The sequence below is a fragment of the Patella vulgata genome, chromosome 1 (genome assembly GCF_932274485.2).
Source record: "Patella vulgata chromosome 1, xgPatVulg1.2, whole genome shotgun sequence".
Lineage (NCBI taxonomy): Eukaryota > Metazoa > Mollusca > Gastropoda > Patellidae > Patella > Patella vulgata.
Genome location: NC_065879.2, coordinates 20155623 through 20174888, shown reverse-complemented (window position 1 = coordinate 20174888; position 19266 = coordinate 20155623). Strand labels below are relative to the sequence as shown.

At 38.7% G+C, this 19266-nt stretch overlaps 1 long non-coding RNA gene across 1 annotated transcript; it reads right to left on the bottom strand.

The window, feature by feature from the left end:
• Window positions 1–4418: 4418 nt before the first annotated feature.
• LOC126828318 (uncharacterized) lies at window positions 4419–17952 on the bottom strand. Its single transcript, XR_007682997.2, has 4 exons — window positions 17740–17952; window positions 16233–16354; window positions 7483–7591; window positions 4419–5714 (listed from the first exon to the last, which is right to left on the bottom strand). It is a non-coding gene; the product is annotated as an uncharacterized LOC126828318 (long non-coding RNA).
• Between the last annotated feature and the right edge of the window lie 1314 nt (window positions 17953–19266).

The following is a 19266-nucleotide window of genomic DNA, read 5'->3' as shown; positions in this document are numbered from 1 at the left end:
CTCGTCAATAAAATATGTGTTCATCTGAACTTTTCGGCTTTATTCCAATTTCCCTCTTGTGAAGGATCGAGGATCTAGCAGGGGCCAGCGTCTATTCTAAGGGATAGCGCAAGCCCGTCTTCGTTAGCTCCGTTGGTGTAGAAAAGTAGGACGTTTTAACCCCATTTGATTTAGTTTCAGACTAATAATGCCTAAAAGCATAAAGAACCAGCATACAAATTTATCAAAATGTGGGCCGATCCCTGAGAAATTAAGTTTAATGTCTGTGAAATAGCATTATTTAACGTCCGCTTCCATCGAAGTGATATCGCCGAAGCTTGACTTTAAATCAGATAGTCGTTCTTTGGCAGACAATTTGTAGTTGGTCTATTTATATCAATTCTCCCTCTCTAACCTTTTGCATTGCCATTTTTGTTGAGTTTTTGGTCTGGTATCGAAGAATAGGGTTCGAATTACAATTTATGTCAGGCTGTTTACAAAGAGTTCTGAAAATAGAAGATAACAAAGATATTCGGAAACTATACACTATACTTCAGGGAATATAAAAACGATGTAAAGCCTTTTTAGCATCTATTGCGAGTTTGGGGCCATTTAATAGAGGTACCTCCCTTAGATCATGTCAAAAATTCATGGAGACATCAATCATGTTATATGGGAGATAACTCCTTTTAGCATATCAAGCCATTTTGACATCATTTAATGGAGTTACCCCCCTTGCATCAAGTCAAACCCTAGAATCTCTTAGTCCGAGAAATCAGAATCCCAACCCAATATAAATTGGCCAATATTCTTGAAAGGCAAAATATTTCAGATTAACTCGCAACTATAGGCTTGTCATACATTAGACTATAAAACAATCGGTCAGTCCTAAAGACAGTATAGTCATTTATGATTATTTTGGGTGGAAAGAAAGACAAATTTATTAAGTACTTACAGAATAAAACTAATAACCACTGTGAACTCTAAATATACTCTTCAAAAAAAGTAGGGGATATTCAGAAAACTGCGGAAATGCACTCCTGTTTTTATTAGAGCTAACCAGTGTATGTTAATAACAGGCCAATTGCCTACACATGAACATAATCAGTTCATATGGGCGGCTTATCTGACGGCCCATTTCAGTCCCAAAGAGATATACTGTTAAAAGTGAAAATGGACGTTTTCGTTTTTTGTCTTAATAATGAGTAATTGCTCCACCAATCCTCATACATTCAGCAATTCGTCGTGGCATGCTCCTAATCAACCGTCCAATCACGATTTGGGGTAATCTGACCCAATCCTCTTGCAGTGCCACGGCCAATACTTGCAGTGTTGTCGGTTGACGTTGACGTCGACGAACACGTCTTCCGATCAAATTAAACGTAACACACTAAAGCAAAGATACTGTAAACAGTAAATCGTATGCAAGAACCTTGGCAATAGGAAAGCAAACATGGATAGGATAAACCAGCAAGAGACAGTTTTCATCAACCCTTCCTTGAAGTGTCAAATTTGACAATGACCCCCCCCCCCCCACGTGTATGTCGCTATTGCGTGTCACATGTGCAGCTCGGTGGTTCTTTTGGGTTTGGGGCGATAAGTTCTTCATCTGTGAACATACTCTCAAAGCATGTCAAGTGCCCACGACTATTTATCATATGACAACCTGCATAGGTATTTGTATTTCAATATCCCCTACTTTTTTTGAAGAGTATACTAGAATATGTACCAAAGCGTAGACCTACCGGTATTTAAATGTGGCTATACAAATATAAAAGCACGGAACATTTTTCTCTTTCGCATAATATTATGGTTTAAAAAAAATGACGGCAATTTCGTAACAGGGAGTAATTATTAAAATTAGCACAAAGGGAGAATACATTAAAATATTCATTAACAAATTAAAGCATAAAATTATCGTTAACATGACAGTTTTTAGAATACTACAGTGGTTAACCTCATACAAAATCTGGAGCAAAGACATGACCGTCTGTTGCTCTGTCTGTAGTGAAAAACGTTCAGCCAAACGAAAATTTGGGAAAAAGTTGGAGCTGGGCAGAGATTAGAATAAACTGAATTAAGACTAGTAATTACATCCCCAGATAGCAGTTCTATGTCCTCCTTGGTTCTAGAATTGAAGAGGTGTGTTTGAATTTACATTTACATGTTGTGCTTAATTACGTCACGATTCGCTGTCGGGACTGACAGAAATGGGACGTTCCGGACTGACAATGGAGCATCCACATTTTCTTATGCAGTCGACGCATGCGTTGTACCACGATATCACCCTTTTCACCTGATTGTCCCTATTTTGAGGATTAAGAGAAATAATTCAATTCCGGAAGGGTCAATCGAATAACCCCATAAATTGTCGTATAAATTGCATGAAAACCAAGAGATCTAAAATATTATTTTATAATAATGACCGACCCTTTGTATAGGCGTATGTGTGCAAGTTCAAAAAACTGAATTAAAATAGGTGCTAATTTGAGACTTTGAAAAGCGCATATAATGATAAAATGATTAGCTAGAAATATAACTGTATGTCTTCCTCAAAATGTTAATAGGAAATCCGAACCGCTTATCTAGACATATGGTAATGTCGTTGTGAACACGGGTAGAGCTGTTTTTCCTCCATAAGGTTGTTTTCAGATACATGGGTTTTAATCTCATTGGCTATTATGCTCAAGGTAATTTTTGTTCTAGTTTGGATCCAAGCTTTTTTTTTTATCAATGGGATAACCAAAACACCCTTAAAAAACATCAGGCACAGTATTATCTAAAATAGAGGAATTAATCGTGTCGGTTATTATGAGAAGGGATGTAGTAAGACACAACTTTGAAGAAGGAGTTGGTATGGGATCGACAGCTGATGATTTAGTTACAGACTTATTTTTATGATTTTTTCAATTTCAGTCTCATCAACTAGTTGAAAGTCTTATAAATCAAATTATGTTGAAGGTTGAGGTCGGATGGGTATATTTTCTTCTCTAGTATTAGCAAGACCTTGGCCAAATTTCACAGTCTTGTCTGTAAAAATCCGGAAGTGGGTCTAACACTTCGGATTAATAATCAGGGAGTATGGTCTTGCCATAATAATTAATTAGGGTATGTTGCTCAGGTCCGGATTAAGCCTACATGGAAATGTCACCAATGCCCTTGCATCAACAGTGAACATGGGGCATATGGTGTTGGTGACCGTAAACAGTTATCTTTGCTTGTTATTGCTATTTGAATAGTAAGCTCTCTTAGCTTCGCCATTAGCACGGGATGATTAGTTTGTGTATCGCCTGGCTCGCGACTTTCAAGAGCACGTAATGGTAGTAACTAGCTAGAAATGTAACCGGTGTTCCGCAAACAACCCTTGTAACCGGCATAGTAGTTATTGTACAACAATACTCTTGGTTAAATCTATTTGACAAGGCCAAATTCTTAAACCTAACCAAAGACCTAGTCCTACGCCTTACCCTAACCTACAATCCTCGACAACAATCAAGTGCCCTCACCCTGTTTACATCTCGTGACCTTGAGGAAATATGCATTTGGCCTTGTCATATAGATCTGATCTATTCTCCGAGACCTAAGGTGAATACCTCGTACTAGACTTCCGGTAATTAACAACAAAAATAATAAAACATAATTCGTTAAATATTTTATATATTCTTCAACAACGACAATAAAATGAGGTATTTAGTTTATTATGAGTTTAATGTCTAAACATTCTACTTACAAATCTATAATTCTATTGACAAATAAAAATATACAAGAAGGCATTTAATTGCACGTGTATGTAGAATAAAGAAGAAAACACAACAATTTTGTTCCATAGCCCATTTTCCTTGTATAATTGACTTAGTCTATCTTTAGTCGTTTTACTGCATTGTCTCCCTCAAACTAACTATGATTACTAAAGCAAAACACGACAAATCTTTAATAAAGGAAAATTGTAAATATCAGTAAAGTAATTTACCGAATATTTATCCCAGTATCATCAACTGAATATTAAGTATCGGCAAATGTCAGTACATTTAAATACATGTCAAAGTATCGACATAATCTTTTAACAGAGAATACTAGCAAATAAAAATAGAACTGTAATACTGAAAACTAGCAAATATCAATAGAGCTGTAATATTGAATACAACAGGGCTTTAATACTGAATATTAGCAAATATCAATAGAACTGTAATACTGAATATTGGTAAATATCAATAGAACTGTAATACTGAATACTAGCCAATTTATAATTAAAGCGATAATATTTCCCCATATCGATAAAGCTTTTATACTGATTGAAACAAATTAAACTGACGACTTTTGGTTAGCATTTTTCGGAAAATTTCAAATGAACACTAACATATACTCAGATTGATTATTTAACATTTAAAGAAAAAAGAAAACAAAATAAAAATACCAACACTAGATACCCCCCCCCCCCCCCCCCCCGCCTCCCGGTTGGATTTTCAAACAAATTTAAAACAGGCCCATCAATTTGGTTCACGGCAAATAAAGATGGCGGTCGTCTTTTGATATAGGGAAGAGCATAGACGGGTGGAATTTTCAATCTGTTATATATTTGTCAATATAGAACGGAAATGAACTATTTTTAGACTGACATTCCTATTAGAGATTCAACGTTTAATTTACAAGGGGTTCTTGCTAAAATCACGCATAGCGTCTTTTATAACAGCATTAAATCATATAATTTATATTCTATGTACAAATTCAACAAATCCATGGAAACACAATATGTCTTTACAAAAAAAGAAAAAAAAAACCCAAAAAAACCCAATACCTGAATGGGATTTGGGAACAGGCTTAGCCCATATAAAAACCTTTTCCCTAAACACTATCTGTTGATCCTTTCAATCGCCAGCAATTTATCACAGCACGTGTTCTAGAAAATGTATCACAGTAATGCACAATGCACTCTAGAAATAATATGAATATATGATCTGATTACAGCCTTGTGTTCTGCATTTCAAACCTTGTTTCTTCTATCACCACATACAGAGAATTCATATAAATGTGCTTCAAATAAGGCGAATGCACGATTTTAATACAATAATCAACGTTTCAAAAGGTCCACGAGTCTAATAATAAAACTACATGGAATAAACCCCGTCCACTTCAACAACTCTAAAAACTGAACCGGAAACCACGATTTTGATGTTAATATCGTAACCAATGGTAACTAAGCAATATGTTAACTAAAGCAATGTGACTAAGTACGACGGTAACCAATGGTGCCTAAATATTACGGTAGCCAATGGTGATTAAGCACTACCATAACCATTGGTAAATGAGCCACGTGTTAACCGATGGTGACTTGCAATCCAGGAAATCTTGTAACCAATGTTGGCTGTGAACTACAGTAACCAATAGTGACCTAGAACTATAGTAACCCATTGTGACTGATAATTATAGTAACCAATGGTGACTGAGAAATATAGTAACCAATGGTGACTGATAATTATAGTAACCAATGGTGAATGAGAAATATAGTAACCAATGGTGACTGAGAACTATAGTAACTAGTGGTGACTGAGAACTACAGTAACCAAAGATAACTGTAAAATGGCGACTGAGCACTTGGGTAAGCTATACTAGTTTTAACGCTCTTTAAATATTTTTCTATGAAATGTCCGCTTTCGTAGTTGGCTGAATAACACCATTGACCTTCACATTGAGTTCTTGTATTTCATTGTCGGATATTGGTTCAAAGTGCACATGTTCTGAAATAAAAGAATAATTAGGTTTAGATAAAAAAAAAGAAAAAAGAAAAGAAAGGTGAACAATGGTTCTGTTATATATGCAAGTCAGGCGATCGTCTGCCTAACCTTGATGGATTTCGCTGGGTACTCCGACTTCTAAAGACTTCTGCGAACAAGCGCAATATTGACATGAAAATATGCCATATGTGAATGTAAACAACATTTTATTCTAATAAAATACATGTTAGATACGCGTCACATGTTAGCCCCAACATCACCTGGCTATTCTTGAGAGTTAAATCTAAAGCACCACCTGGTAAACCTTTACGGGCAGATTTTCTACTTGATGTATGATTTATGTCGTATTCTACATTAGAATCCAGCGTCCCGGTTACTGCTCCCCACCCCCCCGCCAATGAACAAACAGGCTATATAAAAATATGAATCGTAAGGTGATGAACTGGGTAATCATTTAAAGTTGTGATTCATGGTGGCTGATCGAGTAAGTTAGGCACTGGCTCACTAAGCAGGTGTATCGAGGTCCAGTGTACACGCATCCTCGGTTTCCCAGTCGTATCATTCCTTTCCAGTCCACTAACCCCTGGGTCCATTCAAGGGTCGGACACATGGTCAACTTATCCGCCCTTGATAATTTGTTAATTGTGCGATTTTTATCGACCAACCAATAAATTCCATAATACAAAGCGAATGGGCGCAGGTAAGTAACTCGCATTTTGTTGCAACTAAGATCTCCGAATAATTGCTGTAAACTTTGTCAAAATATTTTAGGGCATCTGTTTGTGTGCATGCCACTTCTTTGATATTAAATGTCTTGCAAACTTTCTCATAAATGAACATGCATGCTGCTGTATAGTGGTAAACGTAAACGATGGCGCAAAGACTGTTTTTTGATTTGTTCGTAGAATCAACCTACGTGGCCAATGAAATCATCAAGAGCAGATAATTTGAATTCGTGAATACCCCATGATTGGACCCAGGGGTTAGTGGAGTAAAACAGAACTATGCCACTAGGGATAGAGAGGATGGAGTACCCATTGGGGTGCACATAAAAGGAGAGGGTGATATTGGTTGTCCTGTTCTCTGGTCCCTTTTCATCCAACTGAAGCAAATTATTGTTTACACAAAAACAAACAAACCGCAAAACACTTGGAATTCGTCAAAGTGTAGGTAAAAATGCCAATGTCTGGGCTAACTATGTCATATATTCACCTTCTTTATCCCACTTACTGCAGAAGAGTGGGAAATTAAACTGGTAATTACCGTAAATACCACACAATCAAATATCTGAAATATTATACCAAGAGAAAGCAAACTCTCTACCTCTGCTTGTATACACAGTCATTATGTAATCCGATTGAATCCAAGCCGGGGCATTATCTACCGTTGATATTTAGATTTTGTTTTCTTCATTAAAGATGCATTATGTAAGAGCTAAATCTGCCTATTGCAGTTCTTTCTTCTTGCTTCAAATCTTATGTTTATTATTATTTAGACATTAACATGACGAGTCCATAATCAATCAACTCTTTGAACATCGGATGGCAGAGATTTAAATGGATTAGAACGCCCACGCGTTTGATTTAAAAGTTTAACGATAAAATGGATTATCCAGTACCGTTGTTACGATAATAAACATCTTCTGACACTCAATGTATTCATTTTTAATTATCTATTTTTGAACTATTATAACAAGAACGACCAGCTCTTTATCTAATCTTACATAATGCATCTTTTATTTACAAATAATGACGTCGTTGTAACCGCTTACTTTTATTATTTGATGGAGATGCAGTACGTGATGTAGTTCTCGATGTACCACGTGATTTAGAATGTAGTGATAATCTGTCTTTCTCTTCTAATACACGATCACTGAACTCCTGTAATATAAATATTTTTAATGACTTTAAACCACATTTCTCTCTCTCTCCCGATATTACTTCGATGGAAGCGAACGTTAAATAATGCTATTTCACAGACATTAAACTTAATTTCCCAGTTTCAGCCCACATTTTCATAAATTTGTGTGCTGGTTCTTCGTGCTTTTAGGCATCATTAGTCTGAAACTAAGTCAAATGGGGTTAAACGTCATACTTTTCTACACCAACGGGGCTAACGAAGACGGGCTTGCGCTATGTGGTGTGCCCGTAGAGAAATTTTGCCGGAAGACTAGAAGCTGGTCCTTACTAGATCCTCGATTCTTCACAACAGTGAAGGGGGAACCAAGCTGAAAAGTTCAGATAAACTCATTATTATTTTATTGACGAGAAAACATGTGTCAAGTGGACGTTACCCCCCCCCCCTCTCTCTCTCTTAACTCATAATACTAGAATACTTGGTAATGTTGATTACACTGCAACGTATCAACAAGAGTTCATAAATCGTGTACAAAATCCTAATGATAGGTTCCCACTATCACGATTCGCGCTACGATTGAAATCGTGGTTTTAATATCGGAGTAACCGTGGTGATCCTATCAAGTCTTGTGGTCAGTCGTAACAATCGTGTTACTCGTATCGAAACGTATCCGAACGTATCTGCACGTACCAGATCGTCGACTCAATAGAGACAATCCTATCGTAACGCATCGCACGACAGTGGGAACATGACACGATGTACAAATGAGACATATCACGTGTACTATCAACAATGGAGTTAATGAGCTGTATAGACAAGAATTCTATTATAATACCGTGGACTACTTTTATAACATGTTTTAACATGCACCCGTCGTCACATATTGCTGGGTTGGGAGTGTGGGGGGGGGGGGCTGGCCAAATGATTTAACGCGTGCGCGTTAGATCATTAGGTCTGTCATTGAGTCAAAGGGCGTGGTTTCGATTCCCAGTTTATAAGTGACAAAGAGTAGCTGCGCCTGTCTAGTCTCGTTTTTTTCCCGGGTCCACCGGTTTCCTCCCACTGCTACAGACCTCTACGCGCAAGCGAATTATTGAACAGGGTTGAACCATATGTTAGTTTCGAAATAACCAAAATAACAAGTACGACAGTACTATATGAACCAGGAACCAAACACATCATTGTCGACAGCAGCAACGGCAACAACAACCACAACAGCAATAACTAGCGCAAGCACGACGACAACAACCACAACAGTAATAACTAGCAAAAGCACAACGACAACAACCACAACAGCAATAACTAGCACGATCACAACAGCAACAACCACAACAGCAATAACTAGCACAAGCCCAATGGCAACAACAACATCAACAATTAATAATGTTTTCTATACCCCTTATTTGATCGTTCCAGTACAGATTATCATATGTTATATATTTTGTGAGATGACGACTCTGTGCCAGACCTAATGATCTAAATCGTATGCATGAGACCACTCGCCCTCCACCCCACCTTCAATCTTCCAAGCAGAGTTATCTTCACTTGCAATTCGAGACTTACACGGGCGAATGCCCCACCCTGTGGGATCGTGCGAATATAGATTAGATGTTATATACTTTATGAGATGTTGATCGTATTATATATATACTATTCAAAAAAAGTAGGGGATATTTGATTTTGGGGGCATAATACTAAAATATGCAAATGACTACGAAAAAAGTCACTATAGAACCTAACAGAAGAAACATTTCCAGTTACATGTGACGCCCAAACGCACCAATAGCTACCGCATGGAATGCAGGTGATGCTTGGGATCATCATGGGGGTCCAACCCAAGATTTGCACGACTCTGACTTTGAATGTTACAGTCACTGTGGCATTGAATTCCAGGGTGGAAACATCAGTTTAATTGTTTTAGTGACCAGAAAACAAATTTTGATATGCGTCGGCTTACCCAAAATGAAAGGTTACGTGCCCTTGGCATGCTACAGATCGGCACAACACAGGCGGTTGTGGCGCGGACGATGAATGTTTCTCAGTCTGTCATAAGCAGGCTATGGTCCACATACCGTGATACACAATCTGTACAGGACAGACCACGCTCAGGTCGACCAAGGGCGACAACTCAAGCCCAGGATCGATTTATCCGTACCTTGGCCTTGAGAAATCGTGTCATCACAGCAAATCAGATCAGCGCTCGTCTTCAAACAGACACTGGTGTGAGAGTGAGTGGCCAGACGATTCGGAATCGACTGCATAGGGGTCACCTTCGCGCCCGACGTCCTCGCGTGATCCCTTGTTTGAGAGATCATCACATTCAGGCAAGACGTCGTTGGTGTAAGGATCGTCAACACTGGGATAATCGACGCTGGAGCAATGTGATGTTTTCAGATGAGTCAAGGTTCACTGTTGATTTTTTGGACAGACGTAGGAGGGTGTGGCGTCGTCGAAATGAGCGCTTCCAAGACGTTAACGTCATCAGACATGATCGATTTGGGGGTGGTTCTGTTATGGTGTGGGGAGGCATCACTGTTGCTGGAAGAACGGCTTTACATGTTGTTGCAGGGCGTGTTACAGGCCAGTACTACCGGGACAACATCTTGGCAGTCCATGTTGTGCCGTTCGCACGACGTCATGGCCGCCGTTTCATCTTCCAGGATGACAACGCAAGATGTCACAGGGCCAGGATCGTTACAGGTTACCTCCAACAACAGAACATCACCACATTACCTTGGCCAGCACTGAGTCCCGACCTCTCCCCCATCGAGCATGTCTGGGACATGCTTGGACAGAGGTTACGTCAACGTCAACAACGTCCTGCCAATGTCCAAGAACTTGCTGCTGCGTTGCAACAGGAATGGGACAATCTGGACCAAAATGACCTTAGACGTCTCATTAGGAGTATGCCACGTCGGATCAATGCTTGTTTGGCAAACAGAGGAGGATTTACCCGTTACTGACTTGGTTGTGATGCTGTGGTAACTTTGCTGTTTGACCCCGGGTATCATTTTACCCTTATACTGGTCAGTCTGTGCCTTACTTAGTCTAACGATCATTTGGAATAAATCGATGAATGTAAACTTCATTTCATTTTGTCATTTGTTTCTTCGTCGGTTTCATTAGGTGACTTTAATAACACTTAAAAATCAAATATCCCCTACTTTTTTTGAATAGTATATATAAAGATATATATAGGTAGTCTACTATAAGTGTTGACATATCATATAGACTACAATAGAGGGGCTTTACTTATATAAACATTAACTATACACTAAATATATAAGTAAATAATAAGTAGATGGTAGGTGATATGTAGTTAAACAATCACACTTACATTTACTTGTTATTCCCGTGTATTATTTGATGTGTTATATTAGGCATAGAAAAAAAACACCCGTTTTTTCGGTTTCATGGCCACATTATATTTTTGTTCGTGTGGTTTGTATTATCTATTTCGTACATTTATTCTCCATCAACCGTCTTCAAGTTGTAAAAAATAACTGTGCTCGAGTAGTTACCAAGTAATAATAATAACAAAAATAATAATAAAAACATGAGGCAACTTATTTAGTTTGCAAAAAAAAAAAACAAAAAAAAACCTATCTTCCATAGGTCCCTCCTAAGCTACAAAGACATATATACATGTCATATCAGGATAAATTCAAAATCATTTGAAATGCAATAGCATTTTAAAGTGAAGAGTTTGGGAAGTCACTCCTAAACTACAAAATATATACATTATACATTATACAAGCTGAATATAGGAAGAACACTATATAATTACACACAAAATAAAACAGAATGCAGTTGCAAGTTAAAAATAATAAGTATGTCATCATTTGAATGTTATGGTTTCTTCAAGTCATCTTCTAGAGATCATGTAACAGAAACCCCTAATGTCTGTCGGGTAAACAAACGTAAGCACGCGTATTTTTATTTTTATTTTGGCCCTAGTAATATATTAATAATATGGTATGTTTGTATGGCGCCAGTCTGACCACGAAATGCATGGTAGATACATGTATGTTTATATATATATGTATAGGTATATAGTAATCACATAGCATTCAAACTAAGCTTTTATTTGTGGTATATAGATGTCTTTTTATATTTGGGCAGTACGGTGGGGCTGGCAAGGGATAACGTTAAGTCGTTCGGACTGAACAAAAATCCGAGGCCCCGTGTAAACTTTGGCGTGCACGTAAAAGAACCCTTGACAGTTGGAGTAGTGCCGTTGTCCGCGCAAAATTTCCCTCATAGCACATTGTATGACGTATGCCCGTCTTCTTTAGCCTAGTCGGTGCAGAACAGTAGGGTGTTTTCAGAGCCCCCCCCCCCCTCCTCTCCCCACAAATAAAAAAAAAGTTTATAAAATAAAGATACATGTGTATACTGTACGTCAGTATTCAATGAACGGTTCGTTAAATTTAAAATTGTAGGTTTGTATCAATAACCGTGTAAAGTATGTACTACCTGAGCAGGTTAATTATATATAATACAGGTGTGGCAGGTGTAAGGAGTGTAGATTAAGGGAAATCTTGTCTGATCTCCGTTCATTAGAAACACAATACATAGATTTATAGACAGCGATAAGCTAAAAATAGGGTGAAATGAACACGAGAGAGAGCGGGAGAGAGAGGAGGGGGGGGGGGGTCTTTAGGAGTCTTTAGCAATGGGAGGAAACCGGTGGACCGGGAGAAAACTCTCTCTCTCTCTCTCTCTCTCCCTCTCCCTCTCTCTTGACAGTTCGATATAAGAGTAGGCCGTAGTGCCGCTGTCCGGGCAAAATTTCCCTCATAGCACACTGTATGGCGTACACCCGTCTTCATTAGCCGTAGCCCAGTTCGCAGCAGAACAGTAGGACGTTAAACCCCATTTCATTTCATTTCGTTATGACATGTTGACATGTAGCACAACGGTGCTATTAATCTATTTCATTTGTGATATACTTGAAAAAAAAACAACCCTGTTGTCCTTTAACAAAGTTATGAAATAATTATATATGATTGTAAGCCTATTTGTGGCAACTATTAATTTTTTCTGCTTATATTACATTATTGCAATAAGTAAGTAATGGCAATGCCTGCACCTTGCCGCCGAAATCAAATGAAATGGGGTTAACCCATCGGGTTAAAGATGCATTATGTAAGTGCTAAATCTGTCTATTGCAGGTATTTATTTCCGTTAACGGTAGTAATATCGCGGATTATTCAAAGGTCTGACCGACTGTTTGAAATTCACGTAATCAAAGGTGTTGTTGTCCAATACATAATACATGCTATTATGGAAAGGTTGATTTCAGTAACATTATTTACATATGAAGGAGCAGCCACGGTGGCTAAGTGGGTAAGACGCTGGCTTGCTAGCCTGGAGGTCGAGTGTTCGATCCCTGCATTGGCCGAGAAAGTTCATCGGGATTTTCTGACGTGGTTTCCCCGCGTCAGTGGTACAGGACCTGATAAGGGCAGCTGTCTAGTCATTCGGATGAGACGAAAAACCGAGGTCACGTGTATAAATTGGTGTGCACGTAAAAGATCCCTTGGCAGTTGGTTTCCCGGGCAAAATGTCCCTCATAGCCCGCTGTACGGCGTATGCCCGTCTTCATTAGCCCAGTCGGAGCAGAGCAGTAGGACATTAAACCCAATTTCATTACATATGAAGGGGTAATAAAATATAGGTAAAATATAAAAAAAGTTCTTGTATATAAAAACATCACTTTAAGACAAGGTGTTAAAATTTTCACTTCGTCACCATAAAGGTAGTGTTTGACGTCCGCTTCCACCGAGGGTGATATCGCAGACAAGTGATTCTTGTGGCAGGAAACCGGAGTACCCGGGATAAACCCAGGAAATTGAGAAAGCGACCCAATCTCCAAATCTGGGATCAAAACCACGACCGCAAGCCAGAGGTGATCGGCTAGCTCGAACTCGAAGCGCGACACCCTAGCCAATAAAGGTCTTTACTCAACCCTTGATTAATATTCTCAAGGTAAACCTATAGATAGAGTGAGAATTAGCAACCTTGATAAAAACAGAACAAGTTGTTTACAAGTCTATCTGACTGCCAATTATTTAATAATTAATCAGTTTATACAATTAACCCATTGATTTCTTTGTTCATTCGAAACCCTTCGCTTTTGATGTTTTTCTATAATGCGTGTAAATGAATTAACTGACTTGGTAATAAACGGAAGAGATCTATCATTAAGACAATGCTCTATAATTCTGACTTTGTTCGTGCTTGTTTGAGAGTTCATTAATACCATCCCAGTATTGTTATCTGCTAATCATGCATTAGGTAAGAACTAAGTCTGTCTATCGCAAGATTTGTTTTTTCTACTTCAAATGTTATATAAATTATTTGATTAGACATTTATTCAGAAGCCCATAATCAACTCTCTTGGGATTTTTCACGGATTAAAAACCCTATCGCCATTCAATAATTTGATTGAAACATGAATAATCGAGAAGTTGTTTATTATCGTAACAACGGTAGCAATGAAATTAAAGACCACGTTCCTCTTCAAACAGTCATAACTCCACTCAGAATTGACTGAATATTTCAATATATTCCATTTTCATTATCTTGTTTTTTGAACTATTATAGCAAAAACTGTCAGCTCTTTATCTAAACCTTACATTATGTATCTTTAATACATATCTGACATAGAGAGCCATGTTATCGTTTATTGTTAATAAATAAGTGGTCTAAAACGATTACCACTCCTTTCTGAAACGATATAATATGTGATAAATGAGAACCATTACCACGCCTGTCTGAACTGATATAAACTTTAAAACTATGTGATAAAATGCTGTGAGATTTAGAAGATCATCGAATTACAAATATTATATGCGATAAATTATGACTAATGCACGGTTTTTATAAGATGTGAAATTGACTATTTAAAGTCCCTGGGTGTCATTTGATTAATTCCTTGCAAACAACAATATTGTCAAGTTTGAACCTTTTAAAGGAATAACAGCCTTACCATAATCCAAAAGCGTTCAATATTACAAATATATTTTCAATTAAACATTTCACAACATGATTCAATTCTGTTCAATATTACAAATATATTTTATTTTCCACTAAAACTTCAACAACATTCGACATCCTTGACAACATGCGACATCCTTGACAACATTCGGTATACTTCACAACATTTGGTATACTTTACAACATTCGTATACAGTGGCGGCGCCACCCGCCGGTAGTTGGAGGGGCAAAGCTGGGGCAAAGTTCAAGCTTAAGGGGGCAAAGGCGCGAGCTGCAAACAAGGGTATGCCCCCCACCCCCGCCAGAAATATTTAAAAAAAAGAACAGACTGCCGAAAATGCAGTTGTGCAGACTTTCAGGCACTGATCGTCGAGATAAATAGATCTAACCAGATACCACCACAGCGGAAAGTGTCAAATGAACCTCGACGAAGCCTCCTCATGAGCACCAAAGTAGCGAGTCCTTACGGGGGGTATGAGGAGCGAGCTTCAACCAGAAAATTTTGAAAAATAGACTGCCGGAAACGCAGTCTGACAGTATTCAGACACCGATTTTAGAGATAAATAGAGCCGACCAGTTACCGCCTGCCGACTGATTACTAGTTTATCCGACCAGAGAGGAAATTGTCAAACGGACAGACTTGCTAACCTCAACGAAGCCCTCGGAAATTTAAAAATAACTGCCGGAAATGCTGTCGAGATAAATAGAGCTTACCAGATACCGCCTGTCGCAAAATCACTAGTTTATCCGACCAGAGAGGAAAGCGTCAAAGGACTGTCGGAAATGCAGCCTGGCAGTATTTCAGACACTGGTCGTCAAGATAAATAGCAGCGTAGAGGATATTGATTATCAAAACATATCACAAATGTTGTTTTTTTTTTTAAATTATAGGGGGAGGGGGGGCAAACATAGGGCAGACTCGATATTTGGTAACGCACAAATTTACATAACTCGGCCATATATGACGAAGCGAAATTTAGGTAAGTAGGTGAAGCAAAATTGAAATTTTTGAAAAAAAAATAGATTGTAACTGGACTAGGTAAATCAATAAATGACTGACGAGTCTCAACTTTTCAAAGATTCCAATGAACACCCCCCCCCCCCGTCAGCTTATCAGCTTAATTAAATTTCGTTTCGTCATATTTGGTCAAGTTACGTAAATTTATGGGTTACCCTATATTCAGATTTCAATGGCTTCTGCCAATCCGTTTAGCAGAAGGGATGTATTTTTAACAGCATGTTGTGTTGCACATACTAAATCTAAAGAGGTAAGCAAAGTCTTATTTTCTCACTAAAATGTTCCTTTACAATATTCCTGCGTCCCCAGAGTTGCCCAGTAAAATTGACTGGGGTCGATACTTTTTCGACAAGGATTCAATAGAGCGGTTCCTGAACGTACAGGACGAGTGCAATGGGACATACGTTCAGAGGTGAACTAATATAGAATTAGCTAGGCTTTATAAAATATAGAATTACCTGAGCTTGAATCACATATAGAATACCTGGGCTTTATAAAATATAGAATTACCTGGACTTGAGTCACATATAGAACTACCTTGGCTTGAATCACATATAGAATTACCTGGACTTGAATCACATATAAAATTACCTGGGCTTGAATCACATATAGAATTACCTAGGCTGGATAAAATATAGATTTACCTGGGCTTTATAACATGTCTTTTTCTGCGAATCTAATATTTTCTTGTTTCGTTCGTTTTGAGATTCCACTCTTTTCGTCACATCCCCTCGCAAAGGATGCCCATTCGATATTTTTGTTTTTCCTGTAAATATGAAGAAATGAATTGAAATGGGGTTTAACGTCCTTCTACTTTAATGAAGACAAGGTTTACGCGCCGCAGTGTGAAATGCGGGAAATTATGCACGGCGCTACGGCCTACTCTTTATCGAATTCCAACTGCCAATTTTTGTCCAATCCGAACGACTATACGTTGTCCTTTGCCAGAAGGGGGATTGGATGGCTGGATGGTTAGCACTTGCGCGCAGTATCATAAAGTCTGTCATTGAGTCAACTGGCGTGGTTTCGATTCCCCGGTTGTACGTGACAAGGAGTAGAGTCGCCTGTCCAACCTCGTGGGTTTTTTCCGGGTCCTCCTGTTTCCTCCCACTGCTAAAGACCCCTACGCGCAAGCGAATTGTGGAAATAAAATTGAACCATTATTATGTTAGTCCCGAAATGACCTAGTTTGTGTCGAGTGGACGTTAAACATCATTTCTCTCTCTCCCCTTTGCCAGACTCTCTTTCCAACATCACCGACAAGGGGGGGACCAAGAGATCACATGATTTGTGAATAATCCAACATGTGGTAGAAAATCTACTTCTTGGTAGTTAGAATTGACGAAGAGTATATGAAAGCACCGCTGTCAGGGCAAAATTCTCCCACTCATAGTGTACTATGAGAGCAATATTCGCCCGGTCAACGTTTCCGCCACACGTCCTCGAATTTCAAATACCAAGGGTTCTTTTACGTGCACACTAACGTGCAGTACACCGGACCTCGAATCTTCGTCACACCCCAACTACTAGACACTGTTCATTGACAGGCCTTCGTCTTATTGTCAGGCCTCCGTCCAACCCTTTATTTCAATAATTCGTTTGCTCGTAGAGTTCTGTAGCAGTAGAAAGAAACCGGAGAAAACCCAAGAGGTTGGACAGGCGACCCTAGTCCTTGTTACGTACAAGTGGAGAATCGAAACAACGCCATTGGACTCAATGATCCAACACACTCAGTTAACTATTGACCCCCCCCCCCTTTGCATCTCCACCCGAAAATAGAAAAGGGGATTTAATGGAATGATTGAAAGAGGAGGGCAGGGGTGGAGTAGAGGAGTGGTCGAATGATCTAGCAATGTGTGGGCATGTCATTGAGACACGTGCTGTGGTTTCGACCCCACATGTTCGTGGGTTTTCTCCGGGTCCTTGAGAGAATTTAATTCCAGAACGTTCAATCGAGTATCGCCTTGGTGTCGAGTTGACGTTGAACCATATTTCTCTATCTTATTCCTGAAGTGAATTGGTAACCACGCACCACATACTGTAACAATATATCAATTCCATTATGTCAGTCACTGTTAGGACTAACAGTACAATAGATTACCTACTAATACGTATTATATCAATAATATATACATATATATCTATATTTACCTGGTAATCTGTCACATGTATCCACAGTGGGAGACTGACAGGTCAAAATGGAAGCTCTAGTGCCCATATTTCGTCTCTATCCATACTTGTTTCACGTATTAATCCATATCACTGTTTTTAAACCCTTTCTCTTGTCTTCACGACTATAACCACCTTTACTACACAGAGACTGAAAGCTGAACTACATTGTATTCACGCCTGACCTAATAATAGATGTTGACATATGTTACGCCAGGTATAACAAGGGGAAATAACTCGATGGATTCAGACTAGTAATTAACCCCCATCCTACTGACTTCAATGGTAAATACATTCACTGGCCTATAATATATATTTCAAGATAGATATTGAAAAATTAATATATTAAAAATTTCAGTCAATTGATTCGGAGCGAAGTTAAGTTTTGACAGTTTAATCTAGAATGCCAAGCACCATTGCTACGGAATAAGCAAAGTCTCAATTATCCATTTTTACGATGAGTTATTAAATGGTAATTGCGCTTTAATTCAATCTATATCACGACCATCGGGTATCCCAGAGATTTAATTATGGGCTTTTCATGTGAATAAATGGCTAATAAATAAAAATAAAAACTTCTACAGGCGGATTTAGCTATTACATAATGCATCTTTAATCTTTGAACCACATGTCATGAGAAATGAAATGGGGTTTAACGTCCTACTGTTTTGCTCCAAACTGGGCTAATGAAGACGGGCATACGTCATACAGTTTGCTATGAGGGAAATTTTGCCCGGACAGCGGCACTACGGCCTACTCTTATATCGAATTCCAACTGTCAAGGGATCTTTTACGCGCACGCCAATGTGTACACGGGACCTCGGTTTTTCGTCTCATCCGAATGACTAGACAGCTGTCCTTGTCAGGCCCTCCGTCCTGCATCACTGACAAGGGGGAACCACGCCGGAAAATCTGAATGAACTTTCTCGGCCAATGCAGGGATCGAACACCCGACCTCCAGGCTAGCGAGCGAGCGCCTTACCCACTTAGCCACCGTGCACGCTTCAGTGACTTGTCTCGAAGTGATTTCTGGCTAATCACGCAGTGCAATAACGCTCAGCATCAAAGTCTATAAATAGTCATCGCACGTGAAATTCCCTACACATCTATCAACTATTATAGCCGTAAAAAATCTATTGTTGACGATTCTGAATAGCAGTAATATTTAGCTTATTGGTTATTACAGCAGCTTTAGACATTACGTTCGTTTTATTTTTTTAAATTGCTTTATCATTAACTGTACCATCAGGAGCGGCATATTTTGGTTTAGTACAAATATCTCTGAAATACTTGCGTTGGGCAAGAACATGATACTAGCAGTAGTTTCATTTTACTTTTACAAGGTTCTTAAAACAATTGTTGAGTTGCCCAACGTGTTTGTTTCTAAATTCACTTTTTTGTTCCAGCTTTCTGTTATGTTTCGTAAAAAAGTAGTCTGATTATCCCGGCCCGTTAATCAAACGTAGAATGGTCGGTAGACGGGTTAAGCGACACTACTTTCAAAACCAG